The sequence below is a fragment of the Bubalus kerabau genome, chromosome 8 (genome assembly GCF_029407905.1).
Source record: "Bubalus kerabau isolate K-KA32 ecotype Philippines breed swamp buffalo chromosome 8, PCC_UOA_SB_1v2, whole genome shotgun sequence".
Classification (NCBI taxonomy): domain Eukaryota; kingdom Metazoa; phylum Chordata; class Mammalia; order Artiodactyla; family Bovidae; genus Bubalus; species Bubalus kerabau.
Genome location: NC_073631.1, coordinates 3017842 through 3040696, shown reverse-complemented (window position 1 = coordinate 3040696; position 22855 = coordinate 3017842). Strand labels below are relative to the sequence as shown.

Genomic DNA, 22855 nt, shown 5'->3' with positions numbered 1-22855 from the left:
TTTTGGAGCTGCGGCGGGAGTATGGTGTTTCTCACGAGTTCACGGGGATCTCAGGGAGCCTCTCATGTGGCGCCAGGGAAGTCCAGTCTCCATTCGAGTTTAGAGGAGGAGAGTGGCATTGCTCTCGAGTCATGGTAGGGGAATCGGGCCTCAAGATGCATTGAAGAAAGACTCTCGAGGTCTTTCTCGAGTTGCTGCAGGAAACCCTGGGTTCCCTCGACTTGTGCCAGTGATCTCAGGGAGCTTCTCTGGGTTCCTATGAGAAGTCAGGGATACTGTGGAGTTGGGAGGGGCCTCTTAGGACTCCCCTGGGTTTGGTTCAATGTAAGAGGGCCTCATCTCGAGTTAAGGTGGGAACCTCAGGGTTCCTCTCCATTTCTGACTTCGATTGCAGGGTCTCTGCAGATTTGGAACAAGAAAGTCAGGCCTCGTCTGTGTTGAGGAATGGAACTCCGCTTGCCTCTTGAGTTGTTCAAGGGGTGACAGGCCACTTATCATGGGACTGAGCAGGCTCTGATCACACCGCTCACCAGGCACTGATCACGTGACTGAGCAGGGTCTGATCACATGACTCAGCAGGCACTGATCACGAGGCTGAGCAGGCACTGATCATGGGGAGAGAATCCACTCATCACGGGTCTGAGCAGTCTCTGATCACACAGCTGAGCAGGCACTAATCACGAGACTGAGCAGGCGCTGATCACGCGACTTAGCAGGCGCTGATCATGCAGCTGAGCTGGCACTTATCACGCGGCTGAGAATCCACTGATCACGGGACTGAACAGGCTCTGATCACACGGCTGACCAGGCACTGATCACGAGACTCAGCAGGCACTGATCACGTGACTGCAAAGGCTCATATCAAATGCCTCAGCAGACACTGATCACGTGGCTGACAAGCTCTGATCGCGCGGTTAAGCAGGCACTGATCACGTGACTGACCAGGAACTGATCACGTGACTGAGAGGCACATATCAAATGGATCAGCAGGCACTGATCACGTTGCTGAGCAGACAGTGATCACGTTGCTGAGCAGACAGTGATCACGCGACTGAGCAGGCACTGATCACGCAAATGACCAGGCACTTATCTCGTGAATGAGAAGGTAGGCACTGATAATGTGGCTTAGCAGGCACTGATCATGCGGTGGACCAGGCAATGATCTCGCAGCTGAGCAGGCACTGATCACGCAGCTGAAATGCACTGATCACATGGCTGAGCAGGCACTGATCACGCAGCTGTCAGGCGCTGATCACGTGGCTGAGCAGGTGCTGATCACGTGGCTGAGCAGGCTCTGATCTTCGACTGAAAGGCACTGATTATGCGGCTGAGCAGGCCCTTATCACGTAACTGAGAAAGCACATATCACATTGCTCAGAAGGGACAGATCACAGGGCTAAGCAGGCACTGATCACGCAGCTGAGCAGGCGCTTATCTTGTGACTGAGAGGCACATATCAAATGGTTCAGCAGGCACTGATCACGTTGCGGAGCAGACACTGATGACGCAGCTGAGCAGGCGCTGATTACGCGGCTGGCAGGCCCTGATCACGCAGCTGACAGGCGCTGATCATGCGGATGACAGGAGCTGATCAGGCGACTGAGCAGGCACTGATCACATGGCTGACCAGGCGCTGATGACATGGCTGAACAGGCGCTGATGATGTGTCTGACAGGCACTGAGCAGGTGGCTGAGCAGGCACTGATCACCCAACTAACCAGGCACTGATCATGTGACTGAGAAGGCACATATCACATTGCTCAGCAGGCACTGATCTCGGGCCTGAGAAGGTACTGATCATGCAAGTGCAGGCACTGATCACGTGACTGAGAAAGCCCATGCCACATGGCTCAGCAGCCACTGATCACAGGGCTAAGCAGGCGCTGATCACGTGGCTGACCAGGCCCTGATGACTCGGGTGACCAGGCGCTGATCACGCGGCTGACAGGCACGGATCACGTGGCTGAGCAGGCAATGATCAAGCGGCTGACAGGCAGTGATCACTCTGCTGACAGGCGCTGATCATGCAGCTGAGCAGGCTCTGATCTGCAGCTGAAAGGCACTGATCACTCGGCTGAGCAGGCGTTGATCACGTGGCTGACAGGCGTTGATCACGGGGCTTAGCAGGCAGTGATCACGTGGCTGAACAGGCACAGATGACTGGCTGAGCTGGCGCTGGTCACACGGCTGACAGACACTGATCACGCGGCTGAACAGGCACTGATCACGAGGCTGAACAGGCACTGATCACGAGGCTGAACAGGCACTGATCACACAGCCACAGGCATTGATCAGGCGGCTGACAGGCGCTGATCACGTGGCTGAGCAGGTGCTGATCATGTGGCTGACAGGCACTGATAACATGGCTGAGCAGGCAATGATCACGCGACTCTCCAGGCACTGATCACGTGACTGAGAAGGCACATATCACATTGCTCAGCGGGCACTGATCACGGGCCTGAGCAGGTACTGATCATGCGAGTGCAGGCACTGATCACTTGACTGAGAAAGCCCATTTCACATGGCTCAGCAGGCACAGATCACAGGGCTCAGCAGGCACTGATCACATGGCTGAGCAGGCACTGATCAGGCAGCTGAGCAGGCGCTGATCATGAGGCTGACCAGGCGCTGATCACGTGGCTGACAGGCATGGATCACGTGGCTGAGCAGGCAATGATCAAGCGGCTGACAGTCACTGATCACGCTGCTGAAAGGCACTGATCACTCGGCTGAGTAGGCCTTCATCACATAACTGAGAAAGCACATATCACATTGCTCAGATGGGACAGATCACAGGGCTAAGCAGGCACTGATCACGCAGCTGAGCAGGCGCTTATCTCGTGACTGAGAGGCACATATCAAATGGTTTAGCAGGCACTGATCATGTTGCGGAGCAAACACTGATGATGCAGCTGAGCAGGCGCTGATCACGCGGCTGAAAGGCACTGATAAGGCAGCTGACAGGCACTGATCAGGCGGATGAGCAGGCGTTGATCACGTGGCTGACAGGCGCTGATCAGGCGGCTGAGCAGGCGCTGATCAGGCGGCTGAGCAGGCAGTGATCACAGGGCTGACAAGCTCTAAACACGCGGCAGACAGGTGCTGATCACGCGGCTGAGCAGGCCCTGATCATGCGGCTGTCAGGCGCTGATCACTCGGCTGACAGGTGCTGATCACACCGCTGAGCAGGCAGTGATCACGCGGCTGAGCAGGTGCTGATCAGCCAGCTGAAAAGCACTGATCAGGCGGCTGACAGGAACTGATCAGGCAACTGAGCAGGCAATGATCACCCGACTAACCAGGCACTGATCATGTGACTGAGAAGGCACATATCACATTGCTCAGCAGGCACTGATCACGGGGCTAAGCAGGCACTGATCACCTGACTGAGAAGGCACATATCACATTGCTCAGCGGGCACTGATCACGGGCCTGAGCAGGTACTGATCATGCAAGTGCAGGCACTGATCATGTGACTGAGAAAGTCCATGTCACATGGCTCAGCAGGCACTGATCACAGGGCTAAGCAGGCACTGATCATGAAGCTGAGCAGACACTGATCACGCGGCTGACCAGGCTCTGATGACGTGGCTGACCAGGCGCTGATCAAGTGGCTGAGCAGACAATGATCAAGCGGCTGACAGGCACTGATTACGCGGCTGAGAAGGCAGTGATCACGCCTCTGAGCAGGCAATGATCACATGACTGACCAGGCGCCGATATGTGACTGAGAAGGCACATATCGTATGCCTTAGCGGGCACTGATCACAGGGCTCAGGAAGCACTGATCTCACGACTGAGCAGGCACTCATCATGCAGCTGAGCAGGCACTGATCCCAGGGCTCAGCAGGCACAGATCTGGCAGCTGAGCAGGCACTGATCACGCAACAGACCAGGCACTGATCACGTCACTCAGAAGGCACATATCACATTGCTCAGCAGGCACTTATCACAGGGCTAAGCAGGCACTGATCACGTGGCTTATCACGCAGTGATCACGCGGCTGAGCCTGCGCTGATCACGCGGCTGAGCAGGCGCTGATCACGTGGCTGAGCCTGTGCTGATCACGCAACTGAGCAGGCGCTGATCACGTGGCTGACAGGCACTGATCAGGCGGCTGAGCAGGCACTGATCACGCGACTGACCAGGTACTGATCACATGATTGAGAAGGCACATATCACATTGCTCAGCAGGTGCTGATCACTCCGCTGAGCAGGCGCTGATCAGGAGACTGAGCAGGCACTGATCACTGGGCTGAGAAGGCACTGATCACACAGATGAGCAGGCAATGATCACAGGGCAAATCAGGCACTGATCACGTGGCTGAGCAGGCACTGGTCATGCAGCTGAGCATGCACTGATCACGCGACTGAGCAGGCTCTGATCAGGCAGCTGAGGCGCTGATCACTGGGCAGAGCAGGCACTGACCACGCGGCTGACAGGCGCTGATCAGGCGGCTGATCAGTACCTGGTCATTCTCGTGTTAAGTTCCTGGTCAGCCACCTGATCAGCGCCTGTCAACCACGAGATCAGTGCCTGCTCAGCCATATCCTGATCAGTACCTGCTCTGCCCAGTGATCAGTGCCTGCTCTGCCCAGTAAGCCAACTTTTTCACTCTCCGCTTTTACTTTAATAAAGAGGCTTTTAGGTTCCTCTTCACTTTCTGCAATAAGGGTGGTGTCATCTGCATATCTGAGGGGATTGATATTTCTCCCGGCAATCTTGATTCCCGCTTGTGTTTCTTCCAGTCCGGCGTTTCTCATGATGTACTCTGCATATAAGTTAAATAAGCAGGGTGATGACACAGCCTGGACGTACTCCTTTTCCTAATTGGAACCAGTCTGTTGTTCCATGTCCAGTTTTAACTGTTACTTCCTGACCAGCATAAAGATTTCTCAAGAGGCAGGTCAGGTGGTCTGGTATTCCCATCTCTTTCAGAATTTCCCACAGTTTACTGTGATCCACACAGTCAAAGGCTTTGGCATAGTCAATGAAGCAGAAGTAGATGCTTTTCTGGAGCTCTCTTGCTTTTTCCCTGATCCAGCGGATGTTGGCAATTTGATCTCGGGTTCCTCTGTCTTTTCTAAAACCAGCTTGAACATCAGGAAGTTCACGGTTCACGTATTGCTGAAGCCTGGCTTGGAGAATTTTGAGCATGATTTTACTAGCATGTGAGATGAGTGCAATTGTGCGGTCGTTTGAGCATTCTTTGGCATTGCCTTCCTTTGGGATTGGAATGATAACTGCCCTTTTCCAGTCCTGTGGCCACTGCTGACTTTTCCAAATTTGCTGGCTTATTGAGTGTAGCACTTTCACAGCATCATCTTTCAGGATTTGAAATAGCTCAACTGGAATTCCATCACCTCCACTAGCTTTGTTTGTAGTGATGCTTTCTAAGGCCCACTTGACTTCACGTTCCAGGATGTCTGGATTTAGGTCAGTGATCACACAGTCGTGATTATCTGGGTCATGAAGACTCTTAGACATGTCTAGACTAGAGTAGCGAAAACAACAATACTAGACATTTAATATTGACTATTTCCCAGTTCACGGGACTCTGACATTCATTTGGGTCAATGTTTTCTAGTATTTCCAACAGTTTGATATGTAAGGGCTACCCTTTCTGGAGACCATTTAAATAAGAACTCAGAACTTGAGCAATATTATCAAAACCCACGAGGCTCACACTGAGACATACATAAATCCAGACAGACAGCCAAGAGATCTTCCAGGTTTCTGCCTGAGATTAAAAATATTTCTTTGAGCCCTTTTCCTGGGGGGTGGGGGGTGGCGGCAAGACAGGCTTTGGTAACAAGCTCATTGTGTGTAATTGCATATGAAAAGAACCAGCTTTCCGGGGTCCAAGACAAAAAGTTTCCTTGGTAACCAATTTTGTCTGGATCTATAGAATATCATGGCCCTCCTAGGTCAGGTCATCTTTCTTTTCTGTAGTCATCGTTTTATCCCTAAATCATAGACAGCTTGGATTGTCTCTGTGGGGTGGATTTACTTGTCCTTGGGTTTCATCTGGCGGCAGTAGGTGAAAGAGGTCCGAGAGCCTCTCCTGGAACCGGGCTTTGGGGTGGGGCTCACTGCACACCTATGGTGAAGGAGGGGACCTCACTGGGAGCGCGCCAGGGGCGGGGCAAACCTCCGGCGGCGAAGGCCGAGGGTCTGTGGTGTCGGGGCAGGGGTGGGGGTCCCAGTTATACTCTTGGGGGTTACCACTGCAGCTAGTAATTCACCGTGAGCACGCCAAGGGTGGGGCAAAAATGGGCGGGGCCCGTAGGGGTTCCAATCGGGGCGGGCTGAGGGGTCCCTGTTGTGCTTTAGGCGGTCGCCATTGTGGCTGGGAACTCACGGAGAGCGCGCCAGGGGCAGGGATCGTGTCCTGTCGGGGCGGGGGTGGTGGTCCCAGTTATGCTCTCGGGGGTTGCCATTGTGGCTGGGAAAGCCCATTTCGTGTGCTCCTGGGTCCCCCTGGATCGGCATCCAGTGGGTGGAGTGGAGGAGTGAGGACCACAGGTAAGGGAACTGGGACTGCGTGGAGCAGGGAACCACGTACTCCATTCTCGGGGCTCCCCAACCTGGCAGTGGCAGAAAGGCCTCGCCTTTGGGGTCAAGGCTTTTGCTGCTTCACCCCTTTGTGGAAAGCTCAGAGCTGCGTGATTTTTCCAACAGTGTAGTGTCCGCTGGAAGTCAAAGGGACAGAACCCTGAACTCTGGCCGGCTAGCCCAGCCCTGCTTCTGGGTCTTTGTAGGCCAGGGGACCCTTGACGACCTGCTGGGATGGGAAAGAGAAGGGTCCACGAATTGCACCCTAGAAACTTCGTAGGGTGCATGGATTTAAAAACCCAGTGGCTGCCCAGGCAGAAAAGGGAGGAGGGCAACTTGCTACACTTTCATGACAGAATCTGTGGTTGCCCTGCTGAGGGGGCCTTTCCATGGGGACCCTGTGCAATAAAAGTTTGGTGTGTTGGAACTGAATAATTAGAGCGTGTAAAAATTTTAAATTATGTGGTGGTTTAATTAAAAAAAAGAAAAAAACCAAGCTCCAAGTTTTTTGGAAATTGAAGTCTAAATATTCAAGGCCTGTTTTCCTTACACTGTGGCATTCTATGAAGAAATGTGCGTGTGTTTTTTTTCTTTGTTTGTTTTGTTTTAAGAAAAGTGTCTGAAAAATGAGGGAAACAGGAAACCCAGAGGTGCCCCTGTAGTTTGGCAAAGGCCTTAGGAGGTCACTTGGAAATGCTGCTGGCTGTGGGGAGGCAGATGGGCACAGAGCTGTGCAGGCTTGTCCTTTGCATGCATGTTCTTGTGTGTGGAATCCAGCTCGGAGCCATCTCCTGACGTGTAAGAATTTCACAGACAAACCTTGAGCTAAGCAGTGCATTTTTTTTCTAAGGAAATCTTTGTCTTAAGCGATGTTAATATCCTATATATTTCCGCTAGACTCTGGCTTCAGGTCGGTTTCCCCAAAAGGCTCAGAAGCGACTTGAACAAAACAGTATGTTTTCCTCCTACCTTGTTCTCCTAATCCATGTTAAGGAAACGATGTATTTGCCTCGAAATCTCCCTTTCTTCAAGATTCATGTCCATCAATTTTTGGCCTGGGATGACTCACCTGCTGCCCATGTTATCTCAATGCATGTCGTGGGGGAGGGGCCTGGTGCCATTCTCTGAGACACTGCCTTTCTTTCCTTAGCAGACTGCTAGTGGCTGTATAACATCTGGCTAAAGACCAGCAGGGGGTACTCTTACTCCCCGCCCCACCCCCACCCTGCCGCAAGACTATGTCAGCAGCTTTCTCTATCTCTTTCATCCTTTAATAACACTTGATGACACAAAAGCTCTGAGCGATCAAGTCATATCTAATCTTCATTTCAGATTCAAGATGCATTCCATGGTATTGCCATCTTAACTCTTTCCATCGCTATGGAGTATCTGTCCATGTATTCCGGATATTTTTCAGCCATGGTGTAGAATTTCCAGTGTGCCAGTCTTGTCATCCTCGTTACATCCATGGCAAAGCATTTTATTCATGTTGACATTATTGAAAGGGATTTTTTTTTTAATTCCTTTTCAGATTATTATCTGCTAGTGTATACAGATAAAACTGTGTGATCATTCATTTTCATCACTTTGGACAGCTTGATAGTTATCTTTACCTTCTTTCCTTTCTCGTACTTTAAGATTATCCTGGCACATATATGTACTCCCTCACCCTAATCTCAGTCATGTGTTCGAAGAACTTCTGTCCTTTTATTTATTTATTTTTTGTAACACTGAATTCGTTTTGACTATGCTGGGTCTTTGTTGCTAGGTGGAATTTGCTAGGACCTCTGGACTGCAGTCTCCCATCTCTTGTTGACCTCTTGCTGACCTCTCCAGAATCCGGGTTGGTGGGAGCTTGTTAGTTCCTTGTTCCTTACCAGGACCTCCTGTTGTAAGATGACTCCTGAAGGTGTTTTCTCTTCTCCGTTGCCTGGCAAGGGTGGGTTGTCACTGGTTCATTTAACAGTGTCTTTTGGTTCTCTGGAAAAAGGTCCTTCTCAGAGTAAATGTATAAAATTGTAAAAGTCAATGTTTGAAATAATGTATATTCCTAATTGGGTAAGTTGGCTTTTTTTGTTGTGTGTTAGAACTCATCACCAGACCAAAGGCCATGTAGATCTTTTGTTGTTTTCTCAAATTGTATAGTTTTTGAATGGAATTCCGGTGTTGGTTGCAAAGTTTGTGCTTCTGTTCATGTCTTTTTTTTTTTAATAAACAGTTATTTATTTCTAGTTGATTGATCACTGCTTTACAATATCGGTTTGATTTGTCATACATCCACACGAATGAACCATAGATGTACGTGTGTCCCCAGCTCTGGAATCTCCCTCCCACATCCCATGCATCCCCACCTCTCTAGGTTATTACAGTGCCCGAGTTTGAGTTCCCTGAGTCCTAACAGCAAATTCCCACTGGTTGTCTATTTACAAATGGTGTACATGCCTCCATGCTGCTCTCTCCATTCATGTCACCCTCTCCCTCTTGTTCCCCACCCTGGTCCATAAGTCTGTCCACTATGTCTGCGTCTCCAGTGCTGCTATGTGAACACATTCGTCAGACCCATCCTTCTCGATTCCATGTTTTTCTCTTTATGACTGACTTGCCTGTTTAATACGCTCTCGGTTCATCCCCTTCCTTAGAACGGACTCAAATGTGTTCCATCCAGGCTCTGACTGTTCCTTAGCCGTGTTTTGAGGAGGATCATGGAGCCATTGTGCTCCATTTCAGTTTGGGCTTCTAGCCTTAGTGCTCACAGCAGAGCTGCTTGTGGGAGAGCCCTCTGAGGTCTGTGAGCGTGGGGCTGCCCGCCCTTCCCTGGCGGGAGCTTTGTCTCCTCAGGCCCCTCAGGGCTCGGGCTCCAGGGTCACAGGGCTGTGTCCCAGCTGAGAGGAGCGGGGTTGCCTCAGTGCCCTCCAGCAGGGAGGCGCTGCAAGAGGGGAAAATGAGGACGAAGTAGACGTTTCCTGTGTCCAGCTGAGCGATGACTGGAGGTCCATCTCCGAGCACTCGGGGGGTGGGTGTGAGGAGGAGAGCTCCATGTGCAAATGACGGGTTTTCAGTTCGATTTCTTTTCGATGGCCTAGAGGATGGCCTTCACGGATGTTCTTCTGAGTAGGTGGCCAGTTTTCCTGTCCCTGTTTCTTCAGAAGACTGTCCTTTCCTCTTGGCTCATTCCTGGTTTGATTTTCATGAACTGACCACATCCATGTGGGTTCACTCCTGGGCTCTCTCTTCTCTCCTGGAGTCCATGTGTCTGTGTTCCTGCCAGTTCCTCACTGTGGTGGTTACTACAGGGCCGTGCTGCAGTTTGAAGTTGGAGAGGAAGATGCCTTCAGCTGTGTTCTTCTTTCTCAGTCTTCTTGGCCCTTTAAGGTCCTGTTCAATATTAGCAGCCTACTAGTAGGAGTATTTCTGTTTCTGTGAAAAAGGCCATCGCATATCATTTTGTGATTGCAGTCAGTGGGACTTATCACCCCCTGCCCAACTACAAATGCCATCTCGCTCTCCTCCTTTTCTGTCTCGGCCCCAACTATACCTTCCAGTAACATCCAGCGTATAATATAACTTGGGGGAGATTCATCCCTCTTTCTGGCAGCATTTCCCATGTAGTTTCACGTGCCAAATGAACTCAGGTTGTTTCATATCTCTCTTTGGGAGGTCTCAGGGGCCCTCTGAAGCATCCCAAAGTTCGCTAGAAGGCAATTATTTAAGCAGGCTTATGCATAGATATCCAAAGCATTTCCAACAGTCAGGTAGGATCACATAAATCACCGTGACACAATACTTCTCCACTTAGCCAAAGCTAACAAAAGATTTCAAAGGTCAACCTAGAACAGATTACTTAAGAGGTAAAGACACTTAAAATCCATTAGCAAAGGCAGTTCAACATCTCAAGAAAACTTGTGCTAAGCACAAAACTCTTTTCTGGGCGTCCACTTTCCCTACAACCTCCTTATCTCATTCTGTACCCATTCCTGTGCTTCTCCCATCCTGAAACTGCCGCCTGTAAGAGAGAACTACTTCGGTTTCCTTCATAAAATGCGATTTCATTCCACATACCTTCTTTTCAGAACAAGTCAGACATCTCCCTTCAGCAACCCAGAACTGACTTTTATATTGGCATTCTATAGATTGGTGAACATTGGTATCAGTGATAATACCCCGCCCCCGCCCCCCACCCTCCACCCACAAGAACAAAAGAAAACAACACAAAGAAATTGCTTTCTTACACTGAACATGTCAGGACGGTGCCGGACACTATTCATGGACAGTCAAAAATCTCTTGTTTCTGCGTCCTTTCAGGTCGTGAATGTTTCAGAACTTTAATTTATTTGGAAATGACCTAGCTATTCAATACGCTGTCGTCACTTAGTTTAGCACAAGGATAGAAACTCAGGTACCCAAAACACCTGGAGAAACGATTGTAAGTTCAGTTCACTTCAGTTGCTCAGTCGTGTCTGACTATTTGGGACCCCGTGGCCTGCAGGACGCCAGGCTTCCGTGTCCATCACCAACTCCAGGGGCTTGCTCAAACTCATGTCCATCGAGTCAGTGATGCCATCCAACCATCCTATCCTCTGCCGTCCCCTTCTCCTCTGCCTTCAATCAAGACTATTATAGACAGATATTTTAGAGTATAATTATTGTGAATGGTTTCTCTGAAAGCTCATATCACAGTTACATTTTTTAGCTTTGTTGTTGTTTAGAGGTACTTTGTTGTTGACAAGCTTGTGACAGATATAACAATATAGCAGTTTTTAACCTAGAATAAACCTAGGCACTATGAACATTTTGTGCTTAATGTTGATGACTCTTCAGTTCAGTTCATTTCCGTCGCTCAGTCGTGTCCGACTCTTCGCGACTCCATAAATCGCAGCACGCAAGGCCTCCCTGTCCAGCACCAACTCCCGGAGTTCACTCAGACTCACGTCCATCGAGTCAGTGATGCCATCCAGCCATCTCATCCTCTGTCGTCCCCTTCTCCTCCTGCCCGCAATCCCTCCCAGCATCAGAGTCTTTTCCAATGAGTCAACCCTTGGCATGAGGTGGCCAAAGTGCTGGAGTTTCAGCTTCAGCATCATTCCCTCCAAAGAAATCCCAGGGCTGATCTCCTTCAGAAAGGACTGGTTGGATCTCCTTGCAGTCCAAGGGACTCGCAAGAGTCTTCTCCAACACCACAGTTCCAAAGCATCAATTCTTCGGCGCCCAGCCTTCTTCACGGTTCAACTCTCACAGCCATCCATGACCATAGGAAAAACCAAAGCCTTGACTAGACAGACCTTTGTTGGCAAAGTAATATTTCTGCTTTTGAATATGCTATCTAGGTTGGTCATAACTTTCCTTCCAAGGAGTAAGCGTCTTTTAATTTCATGGCTGCAGTCACCATCTGCAGTGATTTGGGAGCCCCCCCAAAATAAAGTCTGACACTGTTTCCACTGTTCCCTCATCTATTACCCATGAAGTAATGGCACCAGATGTCATGATCTTTGTTTTCTGAATGTTGAGCTTTAAGCCAACTTTTTCACTCTACACTGTCACTTTCATCAAGAGGCTTTTGAGTTCCTCTTCACTTTCTGCCAAAAGAGTGGTGTCATCTGCATATCTGAGGTGATTGATATTTCTCCCGGCAATCTTGATTCCCGCTTGTGTTTCTTCCAGTCTGGCGTTTCTCATGATGTACTCTGCATATAAGTTAAATAAGCAGGGTGATGATATACAGCCTGGATGTACTCCTTTTCCTATTTGGAACCAGTCTGTTGTTCCATGTCCAGTTCTAACTGTTGCTTCCTGACCTGCATACAGATTTCTCAAGAGGCAGGTCAGGTGGTCTGGTATTCCCATCTCTTTCAGAATTTCCCACAGTTTACTGTGATCCACACAGTCAAAGGCTTTGGCATAGTCAATGAAGCAGAAGCAGATTTATTTCTGGAACTCTCTTGCTTTTTCCCTGATCCAGCGGATGTTGGCAATTTGATCTCGGGTTCCTCTGCCTTTTCTAAAACCAGCTTGAACATCAGGAAGTTCACGGTTCACGTATTGCTGAAGCCTGGCTTGGAGAATTTTGAGCATGACTTTACTAGCATGTGAGATGAGTGCAATTGTGCGGTCGTTTGAGCATTCTTTGGCATTGCCTTCCTTTGGGATTGGAATGATAACTGCCCTTTTCCAGTCCTGTGGCCACTGCTGACTTTTCCAAATTTGCTGGCTTATTGAGTGTAGCACTTTCACAGCATCATCTTTTAGGATTTGAAATAGCTCAACTGGAATTCCATCACCTCCACTAACTTTGTTCATAGTGATGCTTTCTAAGGCCCACTGGACTTCACATTCCAGGCTGTCTGGCTCTAGGTCAGTGATCACATCTTCATGATTATCTGGGTCATGAAGACTCTTAGATATGTCTAGACTAGAGTAGCGAAAACAAAAATGCTAGACATTTAATATTGATTATTTCCCAGTTCACGGGACTCTGACATTCATTTGGGTCAAAGTTTTCTTGTATTTCCAACAGTTTGATATGTAAGGGCTATCCTTTCTGGAGACCATTTAAATAAGAAACCAGAACTTGAGCAATATTATCAAAACCCACAAGGCTCACACTGAGACATACATAAATCCAGACAGACAGGCAAGAGATCTTCCAGGTTTCCGTCTGAGATTTAAAATATTTCTTTGAGCCGTTTTCCTGGGTGGTGGGGGGTGGCAGCAAGGCAGGCTTTGGTAACAAGCTCATTGTGTGTAATTGCATATGAAAAGAACCAGCTTTCTGGGTTCCAAGAAAAAAAGGTTCCTTGGTAACCAATTTTGTCTGGATCTATAGAATATCATGGTCCTCATAGGTCAGGTCATCTATCCTTTCTGTAGTCATCCTTTTATCCCTAAATCATAGACAGCTTGGATTGTCTCTGTGGGGTGGATTTACTTGTCCTCGGGTTTCATCTGGTGGCAGTAGGTGAAATAGGTCTGAGAGCCTCTCCTGGAACCGGGCGTGGGGGCGGGGCTCACCGGAAGCCCATGGTGAAGATGGGGACAGCACCCTGAGCGCACCCGGGGTGGGGCGAACCCTGGGCGGCAAGGGGCGGGGGTCGTGTCGTGTCGGGGCGCGGGTGGGGGTCCCAGTTGTGCTCTCGGTTGTCGCCACTGTGGCTGGGAACGCACCAAGAGTGCACCAGGGGCGGACGAAACCAGCCGGCGCGGGACGGGGAGGTGGGTCGTGGCAGCGGTGGGTAGGGGTATCCCCAGTTGTGCTCTCGGGGTAGCCATTGCGGCAGGGAACCCACTTAGTGTGTTCCATTTAGTGTGCTCCTGGTTCCCCTGGATCGGCATCCAGTTGGTGCAGCAGTGGGGTGCGGACCATAGGTAAGGGAACTGGGACTGCGTGGAGCAGGGAACCACGTATTCAATTCTCAGAGCTCCCCAACCTGGCGGTCGCAGAAAGACCTCGCCTTTGGGGTCAAGGCCTTTACCGCTCCACCCCTTTGCGCAAACCTCAGAGCCGCGAGGTTTTCCCAAGCAGCCTAGTGTCCACTGGAAGTCCAAGGGACAGAGCCCTGAACTCTGGCCTGCTGGCCCAGCCCTGCTTCTGGCACTTTGTAGGCCAGCGGGCCCTTGACCACCTGCTGGGATGGGAAAGGGAAGGGTCCACGGATTGCACCCTAGAAACTTAGTAGGTTGCATGGATTTAAAAACGCGGTGGCCGCCCAGGCAGAAATGAAGGGAGGAGGGCACCTTGCTGCCCTTTCATGGCAGAATCTGTGGCTGTCCAGCTGCGTGGGACTTTTCATGGGGACCCTGTGAAATAAAAGTTTGGTGTGTTGGAACTGAATAATTAGAACGTGTAAAAATTTTAAATTATATGGTGGTGTAATTTAAAAAGAAATAAAGCAGATTGAGGTCTAAATATTGAAGGCCTGTTTTCCTTCCACTGTGGCATTATATGAAGAAATGTGTATGCTTTTTTATTTGTTTTTTGTTTTTCTTTTTTTTTTTTTTTTTAAGAAAAGAGTCTGAAAAATGAGGGAAACAGGAAACCCAGAGGTGCTCCTGTAGTTTGGGGAAGGCCTAAGGAGGTCACTTGGAAATTCTGCTGGCTGTGGGGTGGGGCAGATGGGCTGTGCAGGCTTGTCCTTTGCATGGATGTTCTTGTGTGTGGAAATCCAGCTCGGAGCCATCTCCTGATGTTTAACAATTTCCCAGACAAACCTTGAGCTAAGCAATGCATTTTCTCCTAAGGAAATGTTTGTCTTAAACGATGTTAATATCCTATGTATTTCCGCTAGACTCTGGCTTCAGGTCGGTTTCCCCAAAAGGCTCAGAAGCGACTTGAATAAAACATTATGTTTTCCTCATACCTTGTTCTCCTAATCTATATTAAGGAAATGATATATTTGCCTGGAAATCTGCCTTTCTTCAAGATTAATGTCAATCATTTTTTTGCCTGGGATGACTCACCTGCTTCCCATGTTATCTCAATGCATGTTGTAGGTGAGGGGGCCTGGTGCCATGCTCTGAGACATTGCCTTTTTTTCCTTAGCAGAATGCTAGGGGCTGTATAACATCTGGCTAAAGACCAACAGGGGGTACGCTTACTGCTCCTCACCCCCACCCTGCCGCAAGTCTATGTCAGCAGCTTTCTCTATCTCTTTTATCCTTTAATAACACTTGATGACAGAAAAGCTCTGAACGATCAAGTCATATCGAATCTTCATTTCAGATTGAAGATGCATTCCATGGTATTGCCATCTTAAGTCTTTCCATCACTATGGAATATCTGTCCATGTATTCAGGATATTTTTCAGCCATGGTGTAGAATTTCCAGTTTGCCAGTCTTGTCATCCTCGTTACATCCATGGCAAAGCAATTTATTCATGTTGACATTATTGAAAGGGAATTTTTTTAATTCCTTTTCAGATTATTATCTGCTAGTGTATACAGATAAAACTGTGTGATCATTCATTTTCATCACTTTGGACAGCTTGATAGTTGTCTTTACTTTCTTTCCTTTCTTGTACTTTAAGATTATCCTGGCACATATATGTACTGCCTCACCCCTAATCTCAGTCATGTGTTCAAAGAACTTCTGTCCTTTTATTTATTTATTTTTTGTAACACTGAATTCGTTTTTACTATGCTGGGTCTTTGTTGCTAGGTGGAAGTTGCTAGGACCTCTGGACTGCAGTCTCCCATCTCTTGTTGACCTCTTGCTGACCTCTCCAGAATCCTGGTTGGTGGGAGCTTGTTAGTTCCTTGTTCCTTACCAGGACCTCCTGTTGTAAGATGACTCCTGAAGGTGTTTTCTCTTCTCTGTTGCCTGGCAAGGTTGGGTGGTCACTGGTTCATTTAACAGAGTGTCCTTTGGTTCTCTGGAAAAAGGTCCTTCTCAGAGTAAATGTATAAAATTGTAAAAGTCAATGTTTGAAATAATGTATATTCCTAATTAGGTAAGTTGGCTTTTTTGTTGTGTGTTAGAACTCATCACCAGACCAAAGGCCATGTAGGTCTTTTGTTGTTTTCTAAAATTGTATAGTTTTTTAAATGGAACTCCGTTGTTAGTTGCAATGTTTGTGCTTCTGTTCATTTCATCTCTCTCTCTTTTTTAAACAGTTATTTATTTCGAGTTGATTGATCACTGCTTTACAATATCAGTTTAATTTGTCATACATCCACACGAACGTTCCCTCTTTCTGGAATCTCCCTCCCACATCCCTTCCATCTCCACCTCTCCAGGTTATTTCAGAGCCCCAGTTTGAGTTCCCTGAGTCCTAACAGCAAATTCCCACTGGTTGTCTATTTACAAATGTTGGCGTCCATGCTGCTCTCTCCAATCATCTCACCCTCTCCCTCTTTTTCACCACTCTTGTCCCTAAGTCTGTCCTCTATGTCTGCATCTCCGGTGCTGCTATGTGAACAGATTCGCCAGACTCATCCTTCTCAATTCCATGTTTTTCTCGTTCTGACTGACTTGCCTGTTTAATACACTCTAGGTTCATCTTCTTCCGTAGAACGGACTCAAATGTGTTCCTTTTTAGGGCTGCATTCATCCAGGCTCTGACTGTTTCTTAACCGTGTTTTGAGGAGGGTCATGGAGCCATTGTGCTCCATTTCAGTTGGGGCTTCTAGCCTTAGTGCTCACAGCAGAGCTGCTTGTGGGTGAGCCGTCTGAGGTCTGTGAGCGCGGGGCTGCCCGCTCTTCTCTGGCGGGAGCTTTGTCTCCTCAGGCCCCTCAGGGCTCGGGCTCCAGGGTCACGGGGCTGCGTCCCAGCTGAGAGGAGCAGGGTTGCCTCAGTGCCCGCCAGCAGGGAGGCGCTGCAAGAGGGGAAAATGAGGACGAAGTAGACGTTTCCTGTGTCCAGCTGAGCACTGACTGGAGGTCCATCTCCGAGACTCGGGGGTTGGGGCTGGGGGGGAGAGCTCCATGTGCAAATGGCGGGTTTTCAGTTCGATTTCTTTTCGATGGCCTAGAGGATGACCTTCACGGATGTTCTTCCGAGTAGGTGGCCACTTTTCCTGTCCCTGTTTCTTCAGAAGACTGTCCTTTCCTTTTGGCTCGTTCCTGGTTTGATTTTCATGAACTTACCACGTCCATATGTGTTCATTCCTGGGCTCTCTCTTCTCTCCTGGAGTCCCTGTGTCTGTGTTCCTGTCAGTTCCTCACTGTGGCGGTTACTACAGGGCCGTGCTGTAGTTTGAAGTCGGAGAGGAGGATGCCTCCAGCTGTGTTCTTCTTTCTCAGTCTTCTTGGCCCTTTAAGGTCCTGTTCAATATTAGCAGCCTACTAGTAGGAGAATTTATGTTTCTGTGAAAAAGGGAATTCAATATCATTTTGTGATTTCAGTCAGTGTATTTGTTGATGGCTTTGTTTGCAATGGACATTTTAATTCCTCATTGTTCCAGTGCCTGAGCGTGGAATAGTTTTCTGGTTATTTGTCTTTTCTTTGGTTTCTTTATCAGTGCTTTCTAGTTTTCTGACTACTGGTCTTTTATGTCCTTGATTAAGTTTGTTGCTAAATATTTTATTCTTTTGGATGCAATTATAAGTGGGATTTTCTTAATTTTTTTTTTCTGATTGGTATTAGTGTACACAAATGCAAGTGAATTTTGTATATTTATTGGGATTGTAAGTTGTAGTATTTTATATGATTGTCAATTGATCAGAAATTTTTAAACTTTACTGAATGTAGTCTAACAACTTTTTGTGAAGTTATGGGGAAAATTTTATTTATAAAATCTGTTTCTCCCGCAGACCCAAGGCATGGTGGTTACTAATAGACTTCCCACAGTACTTCTTCATTCCATTTGGACTCCTTCAAGGGCAGTGGAGCATCACAGCTTTCCTTGAACTTCACCTGGGTAAGTCTGAACTCTATAGAAAATTTTCATGCCTGTCTCATCTGACTTGTATGTTTTGAAACATAATTTCCTTTCCGGGTAAAATGTACAGAAAACTTCTAGCAAAGGGAAAAAGTGTTCACATTTGCCACATCATCTAAAACAGTCTATGTGTTTTATCTAAAATGGGTGCATTCTCCTGCAGAACCTGCACATAGTCTCCAAAATCAGGACATCATATGGTTTCTACAGTGTAATGCAATCCACAGCCCCACTTCCCTTTCAGTAATTGTTCAATTGTATGAATATAATTTTTCTTCCCATCTTTTTTTTTTTTTTTTAAGAATGTTACTGAGATTTTCAGTGATTTGGACAAATTTGATGGATTTAAAGCAGACGGCGAATATGGGATCTGTGTGGCCTTTTCTATATGGATATTTTTCACTAAAGATGGTTTTAATGTTTATTCATGTTGTAAAATGTGTGAATCCTGCATTCTTTTTTTTCTGCACAGTAATTAAAAATAAATAACATGCCATTTACCATTTAGATATTTGTAAGCATGCAGTGTTGTAGTATGAACTACCTTTCCTTGTTTTGCAAACCGGTTTAATAATGTGTACCTTGTGCGTGCTTTGAAGAAACTCAAGAAACTGAGTCAGTGACTGAAATGGCCCAAGATATCACCTTAGATACCATCGTCATCTTAAACCAAATCAGGGGCTTCCTGGTGGTCCAGTAGCTAAGACTGGACACTCCCAAAGAAGGAGGCCCAGGTTCAATCCCTGATCTGAGAACTAGATTTCCCATGCCACAACGATATCTGGCTGGCCTCAACGAAGGTCGATCTGGTGCAGCCAAATACAAAAAAAAAAAAAAAAAAAAAAAAAAAAAATCTATGTTTAATAAAAATAAAACCAAAGGAAATGCAGGGTATGGTTGTAGTACAGATTTACATCTTAGCTTTCCCTATTGATAAAAAAAAAAAGTTTCACAAGACTGTCATCCTTCTATCTGGTATATACCGAGGATTCCTTTGAAATGAGATTTCTCTTGTAAATGTGACTCACAGGAGAGCCATCTTGAACTTGGGTTTCAGAGATGAGCATGTGTCCTCTTAAAGAAAAGAAAGTTAATTAGGTCCAGCTAATTCTCATGCTGAAGTGGTATATTTTGGGGTAGCATATGCTCCCCTTCACTTTGGATGTATCCCAATTTGCTTACACAGTCATCGCCCGAAGACATCCTGATATTTGAAAGTTTTTAACTGTTAGAAGTAGAGCTGCTGTGTATAATTGTGTGATATTTTTTGTCTGGACACTTTTTCAAAGCTGTTTAGTAAGTGCTAGACGTGTAGTGTTCAGGTCACAGGTGAGCCTCGTTTAGCTGTGGAAAAATCCGGCTAAATTTCTCTGGCAGGTGGGATCTTCCTGGGTAAGGGATCAAACCTGAGTGTCCTGCATCGTCACGCAGATTCTTTACCACTGAGCCACCAGAGAAGCCCCGTGCCCCCTTCCCCTTTTTGAGCTTACTGGATCTAATAGGTGTGCAGTGCTACTTCACTGCTGTTTTAGATTGTAATTTCCTAGTGATATATGATTTTGAGTATTTTTGATATGCTGATTTACTATCTGTATCTTTTCTTTGGCCAGGCGTTCAGATTTATACACTTTTAATGAGGTTGTTTGTTCCAGATATTTTGGTATATTTGGAGTACGATCCTTTATCATATATGTATTTTGTCAATATATTTTTCTGTGGCTTGTGTTTAAGTTTTGTGAATGAGGTTTTTCACAGTTTAAATTTGTAATTTTTTAAAGTTCATGTCATAATTTTTATGTCCTTTTTTGGATAGACTTTAGTGTTTTGGTTTGGTTTGGTTAAATTTCATAAGCAAAACTAAGGTACTGTAGATACAGTTTTTAACAAAGCTGAGGTATCATAGATACAATTTTGCCTTTTATCTGTTGAGAAGTTTGAGTGAGGTTGGTGTACATTATAAAATTATGTCTACATTCATTTGACTGGATATGGCTTCCAATTATTTTTGGAGATGTCATGAGAAGTCAGTTTCCCCAAGGGAAACTGGGCGGGTTCTGTGAAACATGAACTGTCTTCGATCCCTGGGAATCACTTTCTGTTTTTCTGGCTTTGGACTTGACTTGTTTGGATATTTCATACTAGTGGAATCACAGAACGTTTCTCCTTTTTTGGTCTGGTTTATTTCACTTAATATAATGACCATAAGGTTCGTCCACATTGTGGCATTGTCAGAATTACCAACTTTGAAGGGCCGAATCAGATTCCATTGTGTGTCTACCACAGTTTGTTTATGGAATTGGCTGTCCATGGACACTTAGATTGCCTCTGTTTGTTGGCCAGTGTGAATCATGCTGTTGTGACTATGACTGCAGCAATATGCATTTTTTCAGCCCCCTTTTCCAAACCTTTTGGGTACATAGCATGAATTAGAATTGAAATATCTGTTTGTTCCATGTGTTAGTTTTGGAGTAATTTCTGTAGTGTCTTGTGCAGTGGCAGAACCATTTCAGTTTATCTTTTTGTATGGTAGAATACTGTTCAAGCTTTTGAATATACCCTGTGATGCATATTCATTCACCCACCGATGGACACTTGAATGGGTTCTACCTTTGGGCTATTGTGAATAAGGTCGCTATGAATATTTGTGTACCAGTTTTTGTTTGAAGTATTAACAACTACATAGTACTATGTATGAAAGAAACCACAAGGACCTACTCTATAGTTTTGGAAACTGTATTGAATATCTTATGATAACGTATAATGGAACAGAATCTCCAAAGGAATATATGAAAAAGACACGATACCCTGATAATTATTGTGCCAACACTATGTATTTCTACATGCCACTAAAATATTCAAATCCGTAAGTATATTTCACTGCTTGGTTATATAAAAGTAGAGAAGTCAAACAGAGAAGAAATAAACTTCCTGTCATTGCTCATCATCATTGATGCACTATTACTACCTGTAACACTCGTTGTATAAATAAGTGCTGGACTAGGAATTGACATTCGTGTAAACCAAGAGATGGTGAAGGTGTAAGGAAGTACAACTTACTGAATTCCTTAACCAAGGATTATGGAACTCTATGCACATGAAGTGAATGAACATCAAACGGTTTAGCTGAGCCACATTATTCCTAGAGTGATGAGCTTCCACCCCAGCCAATGTTAGCTCACAATTAAATCCTGCAGTCATCTGGCCTCAGTGTGTGCTTCCTGCCATCCAGAAAAAAAAGTGAGGAAGTCCTGACAAAATCGTTGCTATTTTTCTTTTTTGGATTTGTATTTTATCGCAGGGCTTGGGAAAAAGAGGGCCTAGCCTGTTTTCAGAGTTGCATCCCAAGGCTTGCTCTGGCGTGTTACCTATGTTGACAAACTGCTGATCCTGTTCAACAAAGGACAGTGATCTGCACTGCAGTATCTGTTGCTTGAGCTGGAATAGTAGGCATCCTTTCAAGTGCAGTCCTTCATGCTGAAGCAGGTCTACCTGAAGCAGTAGCATAAGATGAACACATTGATCATAGAGACATCGCATCCCATGAATTTGTAAGAATTTTTCAGGTATACCGATCATCATTGGAGGAACTGACTTGTCCCAGTAATAACTGGAGTATCCAGCATAACAACAGTTCCTTGACTAAATAATATGCTTACGGGTACTTCTTCCAGCGTTCTTTCTCCTACTTCGGTCATGAACAGGAGAAGCTGATGGCAGTGGTTCTTGAAATGTGTATCGATTCCTCGGCAGCACAGTCAGTAAATACTCTGCCTACCAGTGCAGGATATGGAAGTGATGTGGGTTTGATCCCTGGGTCGGGAAGATAACAATTCATACACTCGTTTTATGTGAACAAGTTTTATACTCATGAGTGTTTTTCTTCTGTATACAGAATATATAGGTGAACTATAAAGAAAGCTGAGCGCAGAAGAATGGATGCTTTTGAACTGTGGTGTTGGAGAAGACTCTTGAGAGTCCCTTGGGTTGCAAGGAAATCCAACCAGTCCATCCTAAAGGAAATCCGTTCTGGGTGTTCATCGGAAGGACTGATGGTGAAGCTGAAACTCCAGTTTTTGGAGAGCTGACTCATTTGAAAAGACCCTGATGCTGGGAAAGATTGAAGACAGGAGGAGAAGGGGACGATAGTGGATCAGCGACCCAATGGTCACGAGTTTGGATAAACTCTGGGAATTGGTGATGGACAGGGAGGTCTGGCGTGCTGCGGTTCAATGGGGGTCACAAAGAGTCGGACACGACCGAGCGACTGAACTGAACTGAACAGAAAAACAAATGCTGTTCAAGGACACTGAAAGAACCCTGATGTTGAAAATCAGATCTGTATTGTGAGCAATGCTTAGAAATCCATGAGTTGACACATAGTATTACGCCTATCATCCTTGTAGTTCCCTCAGTGAAATATGTTGTGAAAAGCTTTTCCTTTGTGGTATAGATTCATGAAGAAGCTAAATAGCATGAATCCTTACGTTGACAATTGTGAATTTAAATCTCCTGTGAATCCTATGTGACAACCACACATACCAACATGATTTAATAGTATTCTATCAATATTTTTAGTCCTACTGTATTTCAACTAAAAATGTCACTATACAATGGTGCATGAAGTCAAGACATAAAATCAGGGCAAATACAAAATATTCCATCCTTTGAGAAAGGAGCGAAAATATAATGTGCTTTGTCTATTGCATTTTTATGTATTAGATCCTTAAGTATTTTATTCACCACACCCAACTGAATGGTTCACAAATGTTTCAAAGAGGAAAGGATTATTTCTCTTTAATAATGAGGAGTTCAACTTCTCTCAAAGCAAATACCGGACGGTAATCACCATGCAGGACAAAGTTGATTATCCATATTTAGATTACTCATTCGTTAGCTTGCCAAAGGTTCTAGATCTGTTACCACATTTTT

The 22855-nt window shown here is 46.2% G+C and overlaps 1 long non-coding RNA gene across 2 annotated transcripts in view; it reads left to right on the top strand.

Moving 5' to 3' along the window:
- LOC129658478 (uncharacterized) overlaps window positions 1–22590 on the top strand; it is a 65963-nt gene extending 43373 nt beyond the window's left edge. The window contains exons 1-3 of one of the 2 annotated variants that reach the window (XR_008717356.1): window positions 16973–17045; window positions 17799–17905; window positions 21819–22590. This is a non-coding gene — a long non-coding RNA (uncharacterized LOC129658478). Of the gene's footprint in view, window positions 1–16972; window positions 17046–17798; window positions 17906–21818 lie in introns of those variants that run through there. The other variant, XR_008717357.1, reaches the window with a different exon arrangement.
- The last annotated feature ends 265 nt before the right edge of the window (window positions 22591–22855 follow it).